We start from the raw sequence: 16,161 nt of genomic DNA on the forward strand, positions 1-16,161 counted from the left end.
TCCGGACACCGTGATCCGCAATCCCGGGACAGTCCTGCTCTCTTCCCTCTCTCTCAGCCCCACGATCCGTACACGGGCTCCGGGGAGCTTCCGGTTGATGAGGGAATGGGAACCGATGGATCTCTCAGACAGAGCTGAGCTCCAGCTATCTAAATGCAAGGATTAGGAACTCGGAGAAAGGGAACAAAATCTTTTACATCTCCAGTTGAGAAAATCGGCATTAGCACACTTTTCCGTAGATGCTGCCTGGCCTGCTGAGCTCCTCCAGTATTTAGTGTGTGTTGCTTCCTCTACCTCCTCTTGTTCTGGACTTTTCTACCGGTGAGAACATGTTTTGTCCCATTCTCTCTGGGTACGTAATGATATCAAACAACTTTGCCCTGGGCAACAAGTAGCTTTCACATCACAAATGTGTCAGTCTCCAGTGAGACAGACTACTGCCCTTCCCTTCATATTCATTGGCATTGCATTCACTGAGTTCACCACCGTCAGTCATTGGGGGAGGATTCAGGGGGAATATTTATGTAGAATACAGAAACTAGTGATGCCTGTTTGCATTTTGGTGATGCAAAAGTTGGTGGAGAATTTGCAAGTGGGAAGAAGTGGAGTGATATTTGGAAATCTGACTTTTTAAAGCATAATTTAGCAAGCAAACCACATATGGACAATGTGCAAAAGCTTTGGTGAGAAAATCCTCCATTTCCTGTTACAGGCCTGCTGCATAGGTTGTGTGAGAGTGCAGGTGAACTCGATCAAACCCAGAGGAGATCAAAGTTCCTATTGACCGTGATTTGCTAGCTGTGAAAATGAATACCTCTCTATATAAAATTCACTGTGCACATCTTGTCACTGGGTAAAAAATACACAGTGCAAGATTTATCTGCACACTGGTTATTACAAATTAGAGGGGAGATTATTACAAATTAGAGGGGTATTGGAGGGAAGGAGGGGAGACCTCCAGTGTCCCTGATGCCCTCACCTGCAAGATGTGCAGCTTATAACCCTGCACTTCAATGAGCTGCAACTTGAAATGGGTGAATTCCAGATCATCCAGCAGTTGGAGGGGGTGATAGATATGACATGAAGAGAGGTGAGTTACTCCCAAGGTGCAGGACACATGAAACTGGGTGAGAATCAGGAAGGGGAATGAGGTTAAATAGGCATCGCAGAGTACTGTAGTGGCCATCCCCCACAACAACAGGTGGACCACTTTAGAAACTGTTGGGGGAATTACCTGGCAGAGGAAAGTCAAAGGGCTGATAGGGGATTCGTTATTTAGAGGAACAGAACAAGAGGGGGTGAATAACCTAGTGGTAAGACATGCTAGTGGTAGTGAGCAGGGGAGGGGGTGATGTAGTTAAAATAAGTTGTAGAGGGAATGGGAGCCAGAATGACAGAACAGATGGTGGAGAGGGTGAATTGAATTGACTTTATTAGATACATACTTCATAAACATGAGGAGTAGAAATATTTACCTTACATCTCCATCTAAATGTGCAACGTGTAATTTACATAGATAGTTTGCACATAGGACAGTCAATATAACATCGAAATGCAATTGTATCAGCATGAATTAATCAGTCTGATGGCCTGGTGGAAAATGATGTCCCGGGGCCTGTTGGTCCTTTTGCTGTGGTACCGTTTCCTGGATGGTAGCAGCAGGAACAGTTCGTGTTTGGGGTGAATTGGGCCTGTTTGTCCCTGATATTTGTTGGGCCCTTTTTACACACCTGTCTGTGTAAATGTACTGAATCATGGAAAGTAGATTGTGCAATGTATAATTTCCTTGTTTATATTTAGAGACATTTTTTGGTGTATAAAATGATGAGGGGTATTGCGCTTGTGAATGGCCAGAGGAGTGTTTTTTACCCAGGGTTGAAATGGTTAATGCCGCTTTTCCACACTCCCATAGACCCTTTGTCCATCTCCTGAGTAAATTGAGTTTGAAAAATATTTAAGATCTCCCCCATCTGCTTTGGTTCCACACGTGGATTGCCATTCCGGTCTTCCAGAGGACCGACTTTTTGCCTTGCAATCCTTTTGCTCCTAATCTATCACTAGAATCCCTGAGGATTATCCTTCACCTTTTCTGTGACAGCAACGTCATGCCTTCGTTTAGCCATTCGGATTTATTTCTTATGTGTTCTCTTGCATTTCTTATACTCCATAAGAAACTGACTGTCTATCCCTGTTATGTAATTCCATTTTGTGCTTTACCAGGGTCTGAATATCTCTTGCAATCCAAGTTTCCCTACAGTTTCTATCTTTACCTTTGATTCTGACATACCCGCTTTCTACTTTAAGAATCTTGCTTTGAAGGCCTCCCATTTACCAAGCACACCTTTGCCATAAAGCAGCCTGTCCCAGTCCACAGTTGCCAGATCCTAGTGTTGATCATGCCCTGAACACATCCGCCTTTCCTACGCTGCTCCTTGTATTGAAATATACAGGGCTCAGCATATTCACTGCACCACACTCAACTTTTTCATTCCTGACTTTGTCTGAGGCCTGAACAAAATCTTTCTCCACAACCCCACCACTATCTGTTCTGTTATTCAGGCTCCCATTCCCCCTGCAACTTTAGTTTAACCCTCCTTACCCCCACCTCCCAGCATGCAGATCTATCACCCCTTTGGCTTTCCTCTCCCAGATCAATAAAAAGGAGGTGCATACCAGGTACAGGCAGATAGGAGCAAATGGGGTACTTATGAAATACAGGAAATTCAAGTGAACACTTATGAAAGAAATAAAAGAAGGCATGAGTTTGCCCCAGCAGTCAAGGTGAAGGAGAATCCTCAGGGATTCTGCAGATATGTTAAGAGCAAAAAAGATTGCAAGGGAAAAAAAATTAATCCTCTGGAAGATCAAAATGGTAATCCACATGAAGGATAGCATAGACTTGGGGAGATTTTTTTTGCATCCGTATTTACTCAGGAGATGAACACAGAGTCTAGAGAAGTGAGGCAAAGCCGCATTAACTTCATGGATCCTGTACAGATTACAGAGGTGGAGGGGTTTGAGGCAAATTAGTGTGGATCAATCCCCAGGGCCTGACAAGTTGTTCACCAGGACCCTGCGGAAGACAAGTGCAGAAATTATTGGGGCCTTAGCACAGATATTTAAATCATCCTTAGTGACAGGTGAGGTACTGGAGGACAGACAATGTTGTTCTGCTGTTCAAGAAAGGCTGTAAAAATAAACTAGGAAGTTATCCGTTGGTGAGCTTGACATCAGAACTGGGAAAGTTATTGGAGTGTGGGTGCAGGAACCAAGTATATACTGTAAGTATTTGTATAGGTGTGGACTGATAAAGGATAGACAGCATGGCACTAGCCAATCTTTCAGAGTCTCTCGAGGAAGTTATCAGGGAAGTGGATGAAGGCAAGGCAGTAGGTGTTGTCTACATGGACGTTAGCAAGGCACTTGATAAAGTCTCATATGGGAGGTTGGTCAAGAAGGTTCAGTCACTCAGCATTCTAGATGAGACAGTAAATTGGATGAGACACTGTCTTTGGGAGAAGCCAGAGTGTGGTAGCAGATGGTTGCATCTATAACTGTAATACTGTGATTAGTTGTGTGCCATAGGGATCAGTGCTGGATCTGTTGTTGTTTGTCATCTATATCTGTAATCTGGATGATAGTGTGGTTAACTGGATCAGAAAATTTGTGGATGACAACAAGACTGGGGGTTTAGCGGCTGCAAGAAGACTATCATGGCTTGCAGTGTGATCTGGACCAGGTGGGAAAATGGTTTGAGAAATGGAAAATGGAATTTAATGCAGACCAGTGTGAGTTGTGGCACTTTGGTCTGACCTACCAAGGGAGGTCTTTCACAGTGACTGGTCGGGCATGGAGGAGTGTTGTTTAAGAAAGGGACCTGGGAATACAAGTCCTTAATTCACTGAAAGTGGTATCACAGTTAGATAGGGATGGAAGGAAATATTTTAGCCCATTGCCCTGCATGAACCACAGTAGTGACAACAATAGATGACTTGTAGAAGACATTGGTGAGGCCTTATTTGGAGTATTATGTGCAGTTTTGGTCACCTACCTACAGGAAAGATGTAAAAGAAGTTCAGAGATTTCAGAGAAAATACACAAGGATGTTGCCATGTCTGGAGGACTTGGATTATAAGGAAAGATTGAACAAATCAGGACATTATTCCTGGGAATGTAGAAGATTGAGGGGAGATTTGATTGTGATAGAGAGGCACACATAGTGTTAATGCAAGCTGGCTTTCTCCACTGAGATTGGGTGGGACTACAACCAGAGGCCATGGGTTAAGGGTGAAAGGTGAAATGTTAAGGGGAGCATGAGAGGAACTTCTTCACACAGAGGGTCATCCGGCTGTGGAATGAGCAGCCAGCACAAGTGATGCATGCGAGCTCGATTTTAACGTTTAAGAGGTTTGTGTAGATACCTGGATGGTAGGGGTGTGGGAGTGGGCTGTTTAAATAGTTCAGCACAAACTAGATTGCCCAGAGGGCCTGTTTCTGTGTTGAAATTTTCTATGATTGCGACAAGAACCTGAAATAATACAAAAATTCACTCTAAGTCCTTTTAACAGATGTGCGGCCAACCAGTCATTTCAGCAGGAATTTTTTATATGGCGTTAAAATTGTGGCATTTTGTTAATAATACACAAGAGAAGATCCCAGCTGCACGTCAAGAAAGACAATTTGCATGAGAGTGTTTCAGTCACTGTGGGACAAGGAACACATGCCGCTCAGCAGGAGCCGGGAATAATACCAATGGAGGGAGTCAAAATGAGCCAGGTCACAGATTGGAGACGACAGAAATGCCCCATTCTGATAGAGACAGGAAGAGCATCAGATAATTGATGGTCATTCCAGATACCAGCACTCTGCCCAGTTAGAAGGTGATTTCTCTGTCCAACTTTCATTGAACCTCACTGTAACAGTGTGATAATAATACATAAAATAAAATAAAATAAAATCCCAGATGCACATCCACAAAGACTGTTTGTGTGAGACTGTTTCAGTTACTGTGGGGCCAGGCACCCATGCTGCTCAGCAGGAACAGGGAATAATAGCAACGGAGAGAGTCAAACTGAGCCAGGTCACAGATTGGAGACGGCAGAAATGCCCCATTCTTATAGAGACAGGAAGAGCATCGGAGAGATTGATGGTCATTCCAGATACCAGCACTCTGCCCAGTCAGGAGATGATTTCTCTGTCCAACTTGGGGTGAACCTCACTGTAACCGTGTGATACCAGATCAAACCTTGGCAACTCAAGTAATCTCATCTGAAATGTTGTCCTAAACCCATTGATGGATTTTGTAAATTTTTTTACAGGTTAAAAATGAGAAGGAATTCATCTCCAGGAAGCTCAAAGACGACACGCCAGTTTTGTTGTCTCTGCCTAGATACTTAAGAAGTGGAGCAAGGGATCCAATTGTCCACCCTACCGGCTCAGACTGTGGGGAGGAATTCACTCGGTGATTTTGACCAACTGGCACGCCCATCATTTTACACAGGAAAAAGGACATTCACCTGCCCAGACAGTGGGAATGGATTCACTCGGTCATCTCAACTAAAGGTACATCAGCAAGTTCACACTGGAAAAGGCCATTCACCTGTTCTGTGTGTGAGAAGGGGTTCAGTCGGTCATCCCACCTGTGGACACACCAATCAGTTCACACCGGGCAGAGGCTGGTCTTCTGCTGAACTTCTGGGTAAGGATTCACTCTGTCATCTGACCTAATGGCTCACCAGCGAGTTCACACTGGGGAGCGGCCGTTCACCTGCTCAGTCTGTGGGAAAGGATTCACTGACTCTTCCACCCTGCAGAGACACCAGCGACTTCACACTGGGGAGAAGCCGTTCACCTGCTCAGTCTGTGAGAAGAGATTTACTCAGTTATCCAACCTACAGAGTCACCAGCGAGTTCACACTGGGGAGAAGCCATTCACCTGCTCAGTCTGTGGGAAAGGATTCACTCTGTCATCCAACCTACTGGTACATCAGCGAATTCACACTGGGGAGAAGCTGTTCACCTGCTCAGACTGTGGAAAGGGATTCACACTGTCATCCCGCCTACTGGTACATCAGCAAATTCACACTGGGGAGAAGCCGTTCACCTGCTCAGTCTGTGAGAAGAGATTTACTCAGTTATCCAACCTACAGAGTCACCAGCGAGTTCACACTGGGGAGAAGCCTTTCACCTGCTCAGTCTGTGGGAAAGGATTCACTCTGTCATCCACCCTACAGAGACACCAGCGAGTTCACACTGAGGTGAAGCCATTCACCTGCTCAGTCTGTGGGAAAGGATTCACTCTGTCATCCACCCTACGGAGACACCAGCGAGTTCACACTGGGGTGAAGCCATTCACCTGCTCAGAATGTGGGAAGCGATTCACTCGGTCATCCAACCTACAGAGACACCAGCGAGTTCACAGTGGGGAGATGCCGTTCACCTGCTCAGTGTGTGGGAAAGGATTCACTGACTCTTCCACCCTGCAGAGACACCAGCGACTTCACACTGGGGAGAAGCCGTTCACCTGCTTATTCTGTCGGAAGAGATTCACTCAGTCATCCACCCTACAGAGTCATCAGCGAGTTCACACTAGAGAGAGGCTCAGAATGTGGGAAAGGATTCACTCAGTCATCCCACCTCTTGGCACACCAGTCAGTTCACAGTAAGGAGAGGCCATTGTTATGAATCCTTTGGTTTTGTTTGCTGTAGACTGTCATTTTAAGAGAGAGAGAGAGAGAAATTAAGAAGGTGAATCAGTCTGACTTGCAGCTTGTTTACATTGCTCGCAGCTTGTTTAGTTTTAACTGAGGACACAGACACTCAGAGTCAGACGGAGACAAAGGAGGAAAAATGGAAGGATCAAAACCAGGGAACTAGTAGCCAAGGATCACTTTCCTTCGCTCACTAGTAGCCAAGGATAACTTTCCTTCGCTCACAAGGGTGGGCTAATTATCGATTCACCGTACATCGAATGTGTGGTTGTCACCTCATTTGTTCCACAGGAGTGGATCTGATTTGGGATATCCTGTGGAGACGACTTATGTGTTAACCCTTGCCTGGCTGTGGCGTGGTCATTCATTTGATGATACCCCTTATGACAATTCACTTTAGGTGATAATTCGTATGTACATTTGTAAAGATGATGGATAAAATCTAGAGCGACTGTTCTCTCTTTTTACCACCATGGAACCTGTGGAATACAACATAATTGCCTTCTCTCAACATTTACCCTGGATTACAAAAATATCTCTCTCACATCACCTATTCTGTGAATTAATTGAACTTTAATACTTTAACATCTCCAGACTCCAAGCCTTGTTTCCCCTGAGCTCAGAAGTTTGGGAGTTATATTTACACACATACATACACATAACACTCATGAGGAAATCTGCAGATGCTGGAAATACAAACACAAAAAAAATGCTGATAGAACACAGCAGGCCAGGCAACATCTATAGGGAGAAGCACTGTCGACGTTGTGGGCCGAGACCCTTCGACAGTACTAACTGAAAGAGAGTAAGAGATTTGAAAGTAATGGGGGGAGGGTGAAATGCAAATGATAGGAGAAGACCTGAGGGGGTGGGGGTGAAGCTGAGAGCCGGAAAGGTGATTGGCAAAAGTGATACAGAACTGGTGAAGGGAAGGAATCATGGGACGGGAGGCCTTGGGAGAAAGAAAAGGGTGGGGGTGGAAGTACCAGAGGGAGGGGGAGAACAGGTAAACAACTAAATATGTCAGGGATGGGGTAAGAAGGGGAGGAGGGGCATTAACAGAAGTTAGAGAAGTCAGTGTTCATGCCATCATGTTGGAGGCTACACGGCCGGTATATAAGGTGTTGTTCCTCCAACCTGAGTTTGGATTCATTTTGACAGTAGAGGAGGCCATGGATAGACATATCAGCATGGGAATGGGATGTGGAATTAAAATGTGTGGCCACTGGGAGTAGTCTGTTGCTGTTGGTTCATTTCTAAAGCATTATGGTTTGTAACAAAATGGGGCTGTGTCTGGGATATGACAAATTTAAGGATTGATTAATTATCAATTTCATTGGGGAAATCCCTTTTGATTTACTTGTGTGTGGAAAACCAGCAGCAATGGATGTTGATAGATATCTGGAAGTGTGAACCTCTCAGGCATTAGAGGACACCAGAAGGATTGAGTTATTGAGTATTGCTAGAACGTTAATACTTGCTAAGGTGAAATTGACAATGTGGGGGGCACTGATGCAGAGGATAATAGCTGAGCATTATGTATCTGAGGGTGTGTTTAAAGTGAAGGAGTTGGAGGTGTTTCCTGAAAGTAAACCTCGTGAGCTTGAGCTCCAGTAGAAGTTAGAAATATTAAAGATGGCTCCAGAAAGGCAGAGGCAGTTTCAGGCTAAAGAGGCAGAAAAGCAGACAGAAAATTCTCTTACAAAGTGTAATTAAGGGGAAGGCTTAGCAAGCCTATTCTGCTTTGACAGTTGCTGAAGCAGCTTATTATTTACTTATTTATGCTGCCCCAATCATCGCCACTGGGCTATAAATATGCAGGAGCTGTGTGTGGTTCAGTGTTTTGCTCAAGGACACACAAGCTGCCTCGGCTGAGGCTCGAACTCATGACCTTCAGATCGCTAGTTCAACACCTTAACCACATGGTCACGCATTATGACCACATATTATGACATAGTGAAAAACAGGCTGTGCTCAAAGCTTACGGGTTGGTCCCAGAAGCAGACAGGCAAAAGTTTAGAAATTTGAAGAAATCTATGAACCAGACATACAGAATTTGCTTATGAGAAATTTGTGTGTATTGACCACTGGTGCACATCTGATCATGTAAATGATGATTTTAACAGCTTGAAAGAGTTGGTTTTAATTGAAGAATTCAGAAGGTGCGTCCCTGATGACATAAAGACGTACTTCGATGGAAATGATGAAACATTTTCATATGAGTTGAATTGTCTTTTCCTAAACCTTACTTACATTATCTTTAATTATTTGGATGGAGGTTCAGAGTTACTGGCACTACTGTATACGTACTTAACATTATTGAATGGCCCATGTTAGTTAGTGTTTTTTTTTATCTTTTTTTCTTTTTATTTCTTTGTTCATCAATGTTGTGAGTTTGGGAGGTTATCTATTTTTATTATTATATATATTAATGTCTTTACACTATTAATTATGTACTCTCAAACACTTTGTATTCATGTTTCATTTATGTTTGTTTAAAATTAATAACAAGATTTAAAAAGAGAGCAAGAGAGAAGAATTGGTCAAAATTGATTTGAAAAGAACACGGGCAGGGATGAAAACAGAACAGCAATGGCTGGAATTTCTGGAAGCAGTTTGCGAGGCATAGGGTATATACACATCACAAAGAGCAAGTAGTATTCTAAAGGTAAAGTGTCAAAACCGTGGCTGATAAGAGAAACCAAAGACAATGTAAAAACCAAGGAGAGGGCACAGAGCAAAAATTATTAGGAAGTTAGAGAATTGGGAAGCTTTTAAAAACAAACAGAATGCAACTAAAATAATTAAGAAGGGAAAGATGGATCACATAGATGAGCGAGCCCGCAATATTAAAGAGGATACCAAAGTTTTCTTCAGGAAATTTGAAGAAATCTATGAACCAGACATATGGAATTTGCTTATGAGAAATTTGTGTGTATTGACCACTGGTGCACATCTGATCATGTAAATGATGATTTTAACAGCTTGAAAGAGTTGGTTTTAATGGAAGAATTCAGAAGGTGCGTCCCTGATGACATAAAGACGTATTTAGATGGAAATGATGCTGCCACTAAGCAGGAATCTGCTGGATTAGCAGATCAGTTTGCTTTAACTCATAAAGTTATGTTTACCCTGAATAAGAGTTTCCAAAAGGCAGTTGTCAAGTTGTGGGTAAACCTAATGAGCTCACGCCAGTGGCCTGTACCTGCATTCGGTGAACCCTTTTCCAAAGTTATAGTGGATTGTGTTGGCCCATTGCCAAAGACTAAAGCTGGCCATCAGTATCTGCTAACTATTATGTGTACTACATCCAGATTCCCAGAGGCAATGCCTCTCAGAAATATTAAAGCTAAAACTGTGGCAAAGGCTCTTACCAAGATTTTCACTTTATTCGATTTGTCTAAAGAAATACAGTCTGATCAAGGAAGTAATTGTATATCTGGATTATTCAAGCAGGTAGTTTATGAATTGGGAGCAAAACAGATGCATCATTTGCATACCATCCAGAACCAGAAGGGGCTTTAGAAAGATTTCATTCTACCCTCAAAACAATGATTAAGACATATTGTGTTGAAAATGGAAAAGACTGGGATGAAGGAATATATTTGCTTTCGTCCACAGAAAGAGAGTCTGTACAGGAATCACTGGGCTTTAGTCCATTTGAGCTTGTATTTGGTTGCAGAGCGAGGTGCCCTTTGACCTTGTTAAAGGAACCATGGATTGCTGGGGATGTACATGTTAACTTGTTAGACTGTGTTTTGAAGTCCAAAAAAAAAATACACCAAGCCTGTAGTCTAGCGAGACAAAACTTAAAGATTTCTCAAAACAAAATGAAGTGTTGGTTTGCTAACAGGGCTTGCGAAAGAAAATACCAGGTGGGAGATAAGGTGCTTGCCTTATGTTGACGAATCCACTTCAGGTGAAATTCAATAGACTGTATGAAATAGTCTCCCAAATTAATGATGTGAATTATGTTAATAAAACACCCGGCTGATGTTAACTAACACAGGTGGTGCACATAAATATGATAAAGCCTTATTTTGACAAGCAGGCACCATCTGTGAGTGTTGTTGTCAAAACATATGAATCTGGCAACCCTGAGAATGAAACAATCGACTTGTCTGAGAATTTTCACAAGCCAAACATGGTCCCAGTTCGGCTAATGAACTCGGTTGTTCCAGAAAACATTGATAACAAGTTGGCTCATCTGCAGCCAAAGCAACAACAACAGCTGAAGGAATTAATTCTGAAGTACAAAGATTTATTTCCCGATGTTCCCAAGCAAACCACGGTTGCAGTACATGACACAGACATTGGTCAAGCCAAACCTATTAAACAACACCCATATTGCATGAACGTAGAAAAGTGTAAATAGGCTGAGCAAGGAATTTAAAACATGCTGGAAAATGGTATTATTAGTCCTTCAGCATCAGATTGAAGCTAACCCTGCGTTATTGTGCCCAAACCTGATGGCAGTGTTAGATTTTGCACTGATTATAGGAAGGCAAATGCAGTAGCAAAAGCAGATACCTGTCCTGTCCCTAGGGTGGATGATTGCATCAATAAAGTTGGAAAAGCTAATTCCGTACAAAGATTGATCTGTTGAAAGGATATTGATGTGTTCCATTGATGGACAGAGGTAGAGACATTTCTGCATTTGTGACACTATCTGCGTTGTATGAATACAATGTTTTGCCTTTTGGAAGGAAAAATGCTCCAGGAACATTCCAGAGAATGATTGATTTTGTAATTTGAGGGTTAGAATACACAGATGCCTATATTGATGACTTAGTCACAGGGAGTGACACTTGGGAAGAGCATATCTCTGCAGTGGAGAAGCTGTTTGACAGGCTTTCCCAGGCCAGCTTTACAGTTAACTTGGCTAAGAGTGAATATGGCCATGCCACTGTGACCTGTCTTGGCTATGTTGTAGGTCAAAGCAAGTTGGCTCCTGTTCGGGCAAAAGTCCAGACAATTTCTCCAGTTTCTATTCTGACTGCTGAGAAGGCTCTTAGAAGGTTTCTGGGAATGTATGGATATTATCGTAAGTTCTGTAAGAACTTTGCTGCTATCGTTCTTCCTCTGACTAATCTCCTGAAGAAGCGTGATATGTTTGTTCGGACCGAGCGTTGTCAGGATGCATTTGATCGATTGTTATCAGTATTTGAGATTAGGCCAATCAATATAGTGCTGACAGAAAATTTAATTAGCAGATTGGAGCTGTGGGTGGCAACACAAGTCATGGGTGCACAGAGAGTAAAGGAGAAGGCCAAAGAGACATCCCTATGGCTTATGTGTGCTGAGGGTCAGAGAGACAGAGGAGATGGAGCCCATTCTTACTTCCTGCCGGCGATCTGACAGGAAGACGAGGATCCAGCTACACAAGGCAGGGTGAAGGCCGAGGTCTCTGAGCTCCTTGTCGATACTTCACGCCTTTGTATGGCTACTGCTCTGCCCATGACTGCAAGGAACTGTAGAGAACATCAGAGAAACAAGCCTCCACTCCAAGGACTTCCTACATTCCCCTCCCTCAGAAAGGCAGGCCATGTACTCAAATAACCTCATAACCTGGGCATTTTTGCTGCAAACCCGCTACCACATTGGCGGAGAGATACAAAAGCCTTAAAGTGCGTAACACCAGGCTGAAGGACGGCTTCCTGTCTGCAGTTATAAGCCAAATGAATAATAAAATGCTCTCGACCTCACAATGTAACTCGATGTGACCCTGCACCATATGTCTATCTGCACTGCACTTTCTCTGCAGCCATAATGCTTTGTTATAGTGAGTGTTTTGTCGTATATCAGCTCAATGTACTGTTGTAATGTATCGATCTGTATGGACGGTACGTCAGGCAAGATTTTCACTGTAGCTCAGTACGTAATAAGAATAAACAAATTCCACATTTTAATTGTGTGGACATATTAGACAGACTGAGCTTCTGCTCTGGAACCTCAGAAGGAAATTTAACTGTTGTCATTTCTGGTGAAAACAAATAAATGGAAAAGGCTTCAATCTCACATTACGATCTGCGGTAACTGGGATCAGGTGACCGGTGGTGTGTCTCCCATGTCAATATCAGAATCAGGTATAATAGCACCGGCATGTACCATGAAATTTGTTGTCCCTGCGGCAGCATCAGAACCTAATACATAACCATACATTTAACAATTGTGATTTAATATAAGAATATAAATATCACAGAGTTAAATTATATAAATAGAACAAAATTTAAAAAAAGATGTAATAAACTATTTTAATTGTGGCGAACTATTTGACTGACTGGGTTGTTGCTTTGGAAGTAATGGAGTGAAGCTTAACTGAACTGTACACATTTATGAGAAGCGCAGATAAATACAAAAGGCTAAATTCTCCCATAAATGGGTCAGACACCCAGAAACATCGGCAGCACAACAGTAGATAAAAACAGTGGAATGAAACATGCTGAAAATATTGCCGAAAAAAAAAACATATTGTCCACCACAACGAGAGGACGTGACAGATCCGGATCTCACTGCCTTGTCTGAACGGGGAAAGATGAAGCGACACGGACACGTTGAGCAGTGACCCGCAGATGCTGCAGATCTGCAGAAAAATGTGAACAAGAAATGGGATCACGTGACCAGTTTGGTCTCCCACCCCTGACAGATGTTCAATTACCCACTACTCTGTGGAAAGAAGCAAACTTGCCGCTCACATCTCCTCTCACCTTAAATGTATTAGACATTTCAACCCCCAGGAAAAATATATCGTCTGTCCACTCTATCTATTCCTCTCGTAATCTTATAAACGTCCATCCAGTCTCACCCCAGCCTGCGCCGCTCTGGAGAAAACAACACAAGTTTGTCCAGCCTCTCGTTATAGCTCATGCCCTCTAATCCAGGCAGTGTCCTGGTAAACCTCTTCTGCGCCCTCTCCAAAGCCCCGACATCCTTCCGAGAATGGGGGCGACCAGAACTGTATGAAACACTCCAGATGTGGTCTAACTAGTCTTATATAAATGTGTTACGAAGTGTAACGTTTTAGAAATGAACCAGCAGCGATAGAGTTCACACTGGAGTCTGGTTTTGATGTTAAAACCACTCTCTTTTACTAGTATCTACCTATAATATAGTAACTTAATGAAATAAACAATGAAATAAAGTTAATGAAATAAAGTTAACAGTGTTATGTGTATACATATGTGTCAATATAATTCACAGACTATCGAGCCTGAGGGAACAAAGCTTCGAGTCTTGAGATGGTAAGGTAGGAAAGTTCAGTAATCCACAGAATAAATAATGGGAGAGAGATATTTGTGATCCAGGGTGAAACGTAGAGAAACGGCCGTTACTTCAAAATAACCGTCGACTAAGTTCTTATCCGTTGAATCCGTCCACATCCGAGTTATCAGCGAAAGTGACCTGTCACAGGAATACCGTCTTCCAGGGGTTACCACACAACATACCCAGGCAAGGGTTAACACAAGATATTCAAAAACCCACTCCTATGGATTATACGAAGTGACAGCCACACACATTCGTTGTGGTTCCGTGTACCGATGATCAACCCACTCTTGCGGGCATAGGAGAGTTCCAAGCATCTGCTGCGACTAACTGAAGCGATCAGCTTTTCCAGTCTCTCTCTCTCTCTCTTTAGACTGGCCGACTGCCTGTCTGCAGATCGCTCTCTCTCTCTTTCTTATGGTTCAGTCCACAGTCAGCGCTGTCAGCCTGTGACTGACGTCATAGCCCCGCCTCCTCACGCCGGCGCTCTTAAAGAAACAGTCACAGTACGACCGCAGGCTCGTAACAGCCGCAACACAACTTCCCGACATTTGAACTCAATGCTTCAACTAATAAAGACAACCATGCCATTTGCCTTGTTAACCACTCGATCAATCTGTGCAGTTTCTTTCAGGGATCGATGAACTTGGAGTCTAAGATCCCTCTGATCATCGACACTGTTCAGGGTTTTGCATTTAACAGTGTACTGTCTCATACATTCGACCTACCGAGCTGCCAAGATGATCATCACTAATCAAATCTCACTGAGATTTCTCAGGTCCTGTTGAATTTATTGCCAAGTGCACAAGTACGGGAAGGTACAGGTACAGAGAAACACTGACTTGTGGCAGCATCACAGGCAAGTACATTCAGATAACACACGGAACAAAAGTTATACGATGCTCTGTCAGTAACAATCTCTAAATATTTTTATGTCATAAACGATATTTAAAATACATTGTGTCATGATCAATATTAAAATGTGCATTTTGTGTCAATAACAGTCTTGAAAATCTTGAATTTGGTCCCTGTCTCTATTCCTCCCATAATCCACAAACAGCTCCTTTGTTTTCGCCAGAATGAGGGAGAGATTGTTTTCTTGACACCACTGTGTCGGGGTGATGACTTCTTCTCTATACGCTGCCTCGTTATTATTTGGGATCCGGCGGATCAATGTACCGTGGTCAGCAAATCTAATTAGCAGATTGGAACCCGCCACTGCAGCCCCACAGTGCACTATGTACTGATTGCAAAGTTACGAAATTGCATGTGAATAGCCTCCCCTTCCCCAACTCCACTCTTTCTGCGTCACCAGCAGACTGGGACATCTCACATCTCACTGCCTCCTCCAGGACATTAAACTGTGAACATCTGTGGTCAGGGACTGCTCTCTGGGGTACTCCAAACGCTACCTCCTTCCAGTCTGAAAATGACCCACTCATCCAGACACACACTACCCGCAGTTTATCGATCTCCAACGAAAAAGCCTAATCACCTACTACTGAGGGTCAATGCCATTGCTGACTCTGAGTTTACCACCGCCAAATGCCAGGAGGGTCATAATAATCAGAATGTCTGCAGTCACAGCCGTGTAAATAAAATATGATCTCAGTAGGGGTGTGGCGCATGCTCAGAATGCGAAGGAGACAGACAGACTGAGCCAAGTCACAGACTGATGAAGGGGAGGAATGTTTCATTTTGATACAGAGAGGGAAGCGGAGAGTTTGATGTTGTGCCTGATGCCGGAACTGCAGCCAGTTAGAAGATGAAGTTTTGTTCCTCCAATTTGTTTTGAGCTGTGACAGTGTTTTTATCAGAAGGCACCATGGAGACTGAAATAATTTCAGTTGAAATGTTGTCCTTCACCCACTGACGTGCTTTGTAAACCTTTAACAGTGTACAAAAGTCAAAGGATTTGTGTATGGGAATCATAAACACAACAGCATGTTAGATCCGCTGTATCTGTCAGTTCACCAGATCTTGAACACAAAGTACACTGCAGATGCTGTGGGCAAAGCAACAGGTACAAAATGCTGGAGGAACTCAGCAGGCTGGGCAGCATCCGTGGGAACGAACAATGAACATTTCGGGCCGAGACCAAAGACCGTGACCTACAGCTTCGCTCTGGGAAACTGCCGTTCACCTGCTGCGTGTGTGCGGAGAGACTCATTCAGTTAACCCACCTTGT

This window comes from Hypanus sabinus, unplaced genomic scaffold, assembly GCF_030144855.1.
Source record: "Hypanus sabinus isolate sHypSab1 unplaced genomic scaffold, sHypSab1.hap1 scaffold_1965, whole genome shotgun sequence".
NCBI lineage: Eukaryota > Metazoa > Chordata > Chondrichthyes > Myliobatiformes > Dasyatidae > Hypanus > Hypanus sabinus.